Below are 9,186 nucleotides of genomic sequence, written 5' to 3' on the forward strand. Positions count from 1 at the left end.
GACCTAACAGAAGCAGAAGGTATTAAGAAGTGGTGGCAAGAATACACAGAAAAACTATACAAAAAAGATCTTCATGACCCAGATAATCACAAGGTGTGATCACCAACCTAGAGCAAGACATCCTGGAATGCAAAGTCAAGCGGTCCTTCAGAAGCATCACTATGAACAAAGCTACTGGACATGATGGAATTCCAGTTGAGCTATTACAAATCGTAAAAGATGATCCTGTGAAAGTGCTGTAATCAATATGCCAGCAAATTTAGAAAATTCAGCAGTGGCCACAGAACTGGAAATGGTCAGTTTTCATTCCAGTCCCAAAGAAAGGCAATGCCAAAGAATGCTCAAACTACTGAAATTACTGCACGATTGCACTCATCTCACACGCTAGTAAAGTAATGCTCAAAATTCTCCAAGCCAGGCTTCAATAGTACGTGAACTGTGAACTTCCACATGTTCAAGCTGGATTAGAAAAGGCAGAGGAACCAAAGAGCAAATTGCCAACATCCACTAGATCATCGAAAAAGCAAGAGAGTTCCAGAAAAATATCTATTTCTGCTTTATTGAGTATGGCAAAGGCTTTGACTGTGTGGATCACAACAAACTCTGGAAAATTCTTAAAGAGATGGGAACACCAGACCACCTAAACTGCCTCCTGAGAAATCTGTATGCAGGTCAGAAAGCAACAGTTAGAACTGGACATTGAACAAAAGACTGGTTTCAAGTAGGGAAAGGAGTACGTCAAAGCTGTATATTGTCACCCTGTTTATTTAACTTCTATGCAGAGTACATCATGAGAAATGCTGGACTGTTAGAAGCACAAGCTAGAGTCAAGATTGCCGGGAGAAATATTAATAACCTCAGATATACAGATGACACCACCCTTATGGCAGAAAGCAAAGAAGAACTAAAGAGCCTCTTAATGAAAGTGACAGAGGAGAGGGAAAAGGTTGGCTTAAAGCTCAACATTCAGAAAAATAAGATCACAGCATCTGGTCTTATCACTTCATGGCAAATAGATGGGAAAACAGTGGAAACAGTGACAGACTTTATTTTGGAGGGGCTCCAAAATCACTGCAGATGTGGCTGTAACCATGAAATTAAAAGCCACTTGCTCCTTAGAAGAAAATCTATGACAAACCTATATAGCATATTAAAAAGCAGAGACATATTTAGCCAACAAAGTCCATCTAGTGAAAGCTTTGGTTTTTCCAGTAGTCATGTATGGATTGAGAGTTGAACTATAAAGAAAGCTGAGGACCAAAGCATTGATGCTTTTGAACTGTGGTGTTGGAGAAGACGAGAGTCCTTTGGACTGCAAGGAAATCCAACCCGTCCATCCTAAAGGAAGTCAGTCCTGATTTTCACTGGAAAGACTGATGCTGAAGCTGAAACTCCAATACTTTGGCCACCTGCTGCAAAGAACTGACTCATTTCAAAGATCCTGATGCTGGGAAAGATTGAAGGTGGGAGGAGAAGGGGACAAAAGAGGATGAGATGGCTGGATGGCATCACCAACTCAATGGGCATGAGTTTGAGTAAACTCCAGGAGTTGGCGATGGACAGGGAGGCCTGCATGCTGCAGTCCATGGGGTCGCAAAGAGTCGGACATGACTGAACTACTGAATTGAACTGAACTGAGATTATTACACTTACCCTGCTGAATAAGACTTTTGCTGATTGTTTCTAGTATTTAATGTTTCTTTTTGATATACTGTTGCAGAAAACAAGGTTAGTGGAGGCAGATTATTTTCAACAATTCTGAAATCCCTTGTAGCTAAATTATCTAATGTTTGATTTGAAATGAAAAGTAAAATTTTAAAAGCCTTATGCAAAGGAGGAAAAGGAGCCATTTGTTTCCATTAAAGCCATAAACTCTAGTTACTGAAATCTGATGTTGGAACTATTTTCTCACCTTCTTCCCAATGGTCCATTACATTGCATCCTGTGAATGCAGAAAAGTGCTGATTTCATTAAATTTAAATTTGATATTGAAAGGCTTTACATGTAAGTGCATCACTGAATGTTACTATTTCAAAAAGCAGAATTAAAGAAAAAAGTTGACTGCATCTATATGGCTGTGCTCCCATTGACCATAACGTTAACACCTCATTGAGCTGACAAAGCTTAAGAAAGGCTGAGTTCACTTCACTGCTACTGTTATTCAGCTGCATATATTTCATTAAAATCATTATTAGTGAATTTTATGTATATAAATCATTGAAAACTATGCTTTCTCTTCAAACTGTGCACAATGTAACTTCCCCCACCTACCAAGCCAATGCAGGCAAATAGCAACAATCTTCTCTTAACCTATTGTGTGTGTGTGTTCAGTCTCTTAGTCATGTCTGACTATTTGCACCCCCCTGAAGTGTGGCCCACCAGGCTCCTCTGCCCATGAAAAATAGTTTATAATCTGTCAATTATGTTTTATATATGACTAGAAAGTTGTACTTGAGTAGATAATACTGGAATATTAAAAGTAACTGGTGTTATCAAAACAGTGCTTTGGGTGGGACTGAGTTCTTTCAGGACTGAGATCTGATGAATTCTTTATTTAGGTATGCCCAGGAAAGTCAAGTCGTTACAGGACACTAAACACTCCCCATAGAGATCTGTCTTTGGTAAGGAGACTCATTTCTTTCTCCATAGTCATCTGTGAGGTGACATCCTTTCTGCCAGAGTAGAATTAATCTTAAAAGTGATTCTTTTTATTGGTTTGCTTTAACACTCTGACCTACCATAACAACATTGTAGCATAAACTGGCATATTTTTCATTTTTCAAGACTCTGTTGTTTCTTCTTGACAAGTAAAACTATTCCTGTTCAGAAAACACCCATGTTCCTCAGGTAACATTAAATAATAAATCTCCATAGTGCTAATACTGATCTCTGAAGACACAAATCCATTCTTACTTTGACAGATTATATAAACACACATTTTAAACTATATTCTCAACCTATACTCACGTCATTATGTGGTAAAATTTTTTTGTTTTTTAATTTTCTCTCCACAGAGTCCTAGAGATTCTTGGAATATCAGAAAGTAAATCCATGGCCTGGTATTTAGTTTTGAATGCCTTAGATTTATTTTTCTAACAATCACTCACAGTGTTCAAACCACCTAATCTCCTATTTAGCAAAAACACAACCAAACAAAAGTGATATATAAATCCAACAATTGGAAAATAAATCCATTAGACTTAGAAAGAGATCATCATTTTCTAGCTGCTATGAGAATTTTCAAAAAAGCAGACATTAAAGAGAAAAATTCTAAGATAGTATCTAGTGGTAAGTGATGCTTCTGTGTCAATAAGACAGTATTTTTGTCCTTATGTACATGTCAGAAAGCTGAGGAAAAGTGAAAGATATACTTCTTTTCCTAGAAAAACAATAATGTGGGGCAAATTGTAAATACTCCCAAACCCTTATCATTTTTTCTACATGTCCACAGAAATATATACTTGAAAACTTATTCTCTAATTTACATGAATAAAAATCCTTAGACGCATCATTGTTTTCATTAATATTTTACAGAAATTCAGTGAAGTGAGCAAGTCTCCCTCCATTCTTCCTCTGTTTACTCAATTCAAGAAAGATATCAGCCTCCAGCTAGAAAGTATATCTTCTCAATTAACAAAATTCACAAATACATAAACACTAAAGAATAATTTTTAAAAGAGGCACTAGCACCATTGACACTACAAAGAAAGCTTTACAAATATATCATTTGTTTGAGGAAGAATGTAAGTGATTTTAATCTGTCAAACAAAGTGATAACTTTGAAATATTTATAATTCAAAACAAGTCCTTATCAATTAGAAAAGATTAGCTTGTACTATCATCTTAATATGATACCTCTTGGGCAAAACTAATACAATATTGTAAAGTTTAAAAATAAAATAAAATTTTAAAAAATATGATACCTCTAAGAAAGTTCACACAGGTAAGAGAAAGGTAAACATACTGCAAATATTCTGTATTTAATATGGATACAGATACAGATATTTAATCTTGGGAAAAATACTTGGATCAAAGTTGGGAAATTCAGAGAAAACTTTTTACTTGAGAGTCTCTGAGTAGGAATTTTTGGGAGTTGTTATACTTGGTACAATTCATTAAAGATTCATCTTTAGAGTGATTGTTCCTGAATCTCTCCTGAGACAGGACAGGGGAGGTGGGTCTTTTCAGCTTTTCAAGGGCCTTCTGTCTGTAGGTGAAGTGGTTGCAGGTTAAAGAGCTGTGCGGATGCCTTTGAAGGTATTTTCTCAAGATGCAGAGGTGTGTTTGCTACATAACATCCCCAGAGAAGACAGAGCAGGAGGAAGAAGAGGAGGAAATGGCAGCTTCTCAGGGATGGCTGACATTCCAGGATGTAGCCATAGACGTCACTCAAGAGGAGTGGGAGTGCCTGGACCTCGGTCAGCGGGAATTGTACAGGGATGTGATGTTAGAGAAGTACGGGAACCTGGCCTCCTTGGGACTTGTGTCTCTAAGCCAGACCTGGTCACCTTTCTGGAACGAATGAAGGATTCCAGGAATATAAGCAGCATGGAGACAACACCCATATACCCAGCTGCGTTTTCTCTACACACCCAGTGTGTGATGCCAAGAAATCCAGGCTTCGAAGATTTATGTCCAATAGAAAACCTTAAAATATATGAACTATTGTACCTCGTAAATTTACATTTAATGAAAGACTGGGAACATACATGGGCATGTGAAGGGCAGAGAGGATGTTATGATGGACATAACCCAACTGGGACAGTTTCTCGTAATGTAAACATTACTGCCAAGAGAAATCAAAGTTGTGATTGGAAAAACACCAATTTAAGTCGTTAACATCTGCAGAGAAGTGTATGTTTGTCGGCAAAGACCCACATCGTTTTTTGACATATACATGTTCTCTGAAAGGAACTGTGGAAAATCTGGAAAGTCATCTAGTCTCTACTGCAGATAATCATTCAAACCACTCTAAATGCAATACTCAATTAAACATACATTCAAATATGTCTGAAGACCAGAAATTTAAAAATGAGGGAAAAGATTCCCAGTGTAATCAACTTGAGAGATCCTTTAGCAAGGGTTCAGTATTCTTCAAACAACAGATATTTTTTCCCTTTTCCAAAATCTGCAATGTTGATAATACTGGAAGAGACTTTATTCACACATCAATGGTCAATGCATATGTGGGTGTAGTTAATGCAGGACAACTTTTCATGTATCATAAAATGAGTAAGGCTTTAAGCAAGAGCTCTACCCCCAATAATTACAAGAGTCTTTATGATGGAGTGAGAAAGTATTTATTCAATGAAACTGAACATAACACTGACCAAGGCTCAAGTCTCCTGAAACACTAGGGAAATCAATTTTTAGACAGTGATTCTGGAAGTAATAAATGTAGGAATATCTTTTATCAAAGAGCAGATGTTTCTCTGTATAAAAGTGTGGATATTGGAAAGAAGGCTTATAATTGTAGTGAATATAGTAAAGTTTGTAATCAGTCTTGTAAACTTGGACAACAGCAGAGTATTCAGAATGTGGAGAAACATTACAAAAGTAACACATGTGGGGAAATAGTCACTAAATCATTAAATCTAAGTAGCCATAGGAAAATCCATACAGAAAGGAAGCCTTTCAAATGTACAGAGTGTGTCAAAGCCTTTATCTGTCCCTCGTGTCTTACTCAACATCAACAAACCCATACTGGGGAGAGACCTTATAAATGTAAGGAATGTGGCAAAGTCTATACTTGTTGCTCAAATCTTACTCAACATCAGGTAATTCATACTGGAGAAAAGCCTTACAGATGTACAGAATGTGGCAGAGCCTTTAATAGGTGTTCATATCTCACTGTGCATCAGCGAATTCATACTGGGGATACTCTATACAAATGTAGAGAATGTGCCAAAGCCTTTATCTGTGGCTCACATCTTATTCAACATCAGCAAATTCATACTGAAAAGAAGACATATAAATGCACAGAATGTGACAAGTCTTTTAAGGGGCGTGGAAGCCTAACTCAATATCAGATAATTCATACTGGGGAGAAGCAGTATAAATGTACGGAGCGTGGCAAAGCCATTAGGCACAGCTCAAGTCTTACTCAACATCAGCGAATCCATACTGGAGAGAGACCTTACAAATGTAAATATTGTGGCAAAGCGTTTAATTGTAAATCACATCTTACTCAACATAAGCAAATTCATCCTACAAGGAAGGCTTATAAATGTACAGAATATGGTGAAGCCTTTAATCAGAAGTCATGTCTTTCTAGACATCAGATAATTCATACTTGGAGAGAAACCTTATAAATATAAGGATTGTGGCAAAATCTAACCAAATTTCAAGCCTTACCAACATCAGCAAATTCACATTGGGCAGAAATCATCCAGATGTAAAGAAACATGGCAAAAAAAAAAAAAGATTCATCTTTAACCAACATGGGCATGTTTTGCCAAACCAGAAAGGAATAGACCACAGAGACTCAGAGTGTAAGATACATGGGGACAAAGGAGAGTGATCACAAAGTTTGTTATTGAGAGAAGATTGTCTCATAGAGCAAGCCAAATAGAAAAAGATTAGAGCTTTAAATCCAAATAGTGTCACTGATTCAGCGAAGTTTGAAAGACTTAGCTAACTAGTTTTGGTGTTTAAAGAGAAAAGAGTTGAACAGTTTAGACATGGTGGAAGCCAATATTTCTAATAAATTAGGAAGACTAACCTGGTTTTCTGCTTTGTACTTTGCAGCTTTTACATAGAAGAACTTGATCATAGCATGGTAAAGAATCTAATTTCAAACTTATAGTCTATTATTGTTTATACTACATCATTTAGGGCTGAATCCTAAATTTCTGTGACGTACAACTTCTTGTCAATTTTTCAGGGCAAGTTGTATGACATAAATAAAAACTTTGAGCTAGAGCAATATGGATACTTTGTTTTCATTTTAAGTTGTTGTTAGTGAAAGGCAGACCAGGTGAGGGGTACCACTTCACATGCTTCATTTTTAAAATCCAATTATTTTAGGTATTTTACTTTTTAAAAATTTTCATTTAAAAGATGGCCTAATTCAGTTGAGCTGCATGAATAGCCTAGAAAAAATGACTCAGACTTCAGAGTACTCGACTGAATTCAAAGACGTGGTTTACAAAAGATTCTAGAAGAATAAGGCTTCAGACATACAGGGGACAGAGTTTAAGTATGGTTGGTTAAGTCTAGAATTCACAATAGAGGCGAGCTCATCCTCAGACAATAGGCCTGTACTCTGTGGATGGAACATATCTTAAGCAGAAAAAGTGTCTCTCTCTTTCTTTCTGTCTGCATCTTCTCTCCTCAGCCTTTCCCTTCTTCTTTGTGACAAGATTATGTAGTTGCTAAGATAGAGATTTCTTTTTTTTTTTTCTTTTTCAGAGTTTTCTTAGTTAGGGGTATCATAATGGTGTCCCTGCCCCTTATGCGAGTGGCCTTGAAGTCATGCTGGTGTCAGAGTGGGGGTTACTCCCACCTTGGCTGAATAATACAAATTACTAAACTAAAATGTAAAAGTCAGACACGCCAAATTGTTTGATATATCAATCGCTAGGACTACATTTTTCTTAACATCTACCTTTTGTGAGAAAACATTTTGAATGACTCAGATATAGATCAACTTCAGTATGCTGCAAGGCAACCAGCTGTTATCTATTCCTTCATAGTTTCCCTTCATTATCAGAAAAGAATGAACAAGAAGCCTATATCTTTTTGACCAGCCTGGTAGGGGTGGTATTCAGTGACTGTCAATGAAAGAAAAAACAAAGCAAAGCATTATTGAAGAAGTTAGGGGCAGGAAGGCTAATAGATCCTACTCCCAGAAAACTTCCTCTCTAAGTAACAACAATAAAGACTTTAATGTATTTAGGGGGATATAACTTTATTGTACTTTGGTGGTTTTGTATTTGAAAAAAAAAAGTCAAACTCTCTAAATTTATTTAGCAACTAAACAGAGATTCAGATCAGTCGCTCAGTCGTGTCCGACTCTTTGCGACCCCATGAATCGCAGCACTCCAGGCCTCTCTGTCCATCACCAACTCCCGGAGTTCACCCAGACTCACATCCATCGAGTCAGTGATGCCATCCAGCCATCTCATCCTCTGTTGTCCCCTTCTCCTCCTGCCCCCAATGCCTCCCAGCATCAGAGTCTTTTCCAATGAGTCAACTCTTCACATGAGGTGGCCAAAGTACTGGAGTTTCAGCTTTAGCATCATTCCTTCCAAAGAAATCCCAGGGCTGATCTCCTTCAGAATGGACTGGCTGGATCTCCTTGCAGTCCAAGGGACTCTCAAGAGTCTTCTCCAACACCACAGTTCAAAAGCATCAAGATCAAATGGCATTTTAGACAGAAGTTTCATAGACATTATGTAATGTGATTCTCAAAAATATGTTTTAGATAAAGCGGATGAAGAAAAGAGTATTCGGAGAGATGATTCGATATGGTTAGACATTTCAGGACTTCTTGTCTTATACCACATCTAAAAAAGGTCAACTTTGCAAATAGAAAATCTTAGGGGAAGGACACTTTTTTAGAAACCAAAATCAAACAAGAAAATAAAAAAATCATTTTCTTTAGTTTTTGTAGCTTTAAGCATATAATAATTTTCAGTAAATGTCATTGATGATAATTTCTAGTAGGAAGTTATTTTTTTTTCCTTGAAGATATTATCACTTGTGGATACTTGTTCTTTGTAGAAGACACTTTTGTTATCGATTCCTTATTTTTCTTTATTTGGTTATGTCATGGAAATGAAAAAACCTGTCCTGACTTTAGCTCACCTGGCATAAGAATATATGACTCATTGTTAAGGAGCTTGTGTAAAGGAGCAGCAATGAACCACTACAGTGACACAAAAGTCATTTTCATTGATAATCTATTAAACACTCTGCAAGAGGGTAATACAAACTGCAAACAGAATTAAAATTTGCAAAATAAGAATCCTTACTAAGTGAGACAACAGACCACAAAAGTATTACTAAAAAGATTAATAAATTATTCTACAGAAAATAGGCTTTCCAGGTGATTCAGTGGTAAAGAATCTGCCTACAAATACAGGAGATGTGGGTTCAATCCTTGCATCAGGAAGATCTCCTGGAGAAGGAAATCACAACCCACTTCAGTATTCTTGCCTGAAGAAGTCCATGACAGTGGAGCCT

General features: G+C 36.9%; 2 pseudogenes; both read left to right on the top strand.

The window, feature by feature from the left end:
- The first annotated feature begins 4,138 nt into the window (after positions 1-4,138).
- On the top strand, positions 4,139-4,977 carry LOC147370604 (KRAB domain-containing protein 5 pseudogene; annotated as a pseudogene).
- Positions 4,978-5,171: 194 nt separating this feature from the next.
- On the top strand, positions 5,172-6,404 carry LOC147370605 (uncharacterized; annotated as a pseudogene).
- The last annotated feature ends 2,782 nt before the right edge of the window (positions 6,405-9,186 follow it).

The sequence above is a fragment of the Bos grunniens genome, chromosome 6 (assembly GCF_055505025.1).
Source record: "Bos grunniens cultivar Pamir isolate PY7600 chromosome 6, Bosgru_T2T1.0, whole genome shotgun sequence".
In the NCBI taxonomy this organism is placed as follows: Eukaryota; Metazoa; Chordata; class Mammalia; order Artiodactyla; family Bovidae; genus Bos; species Bos grunniens.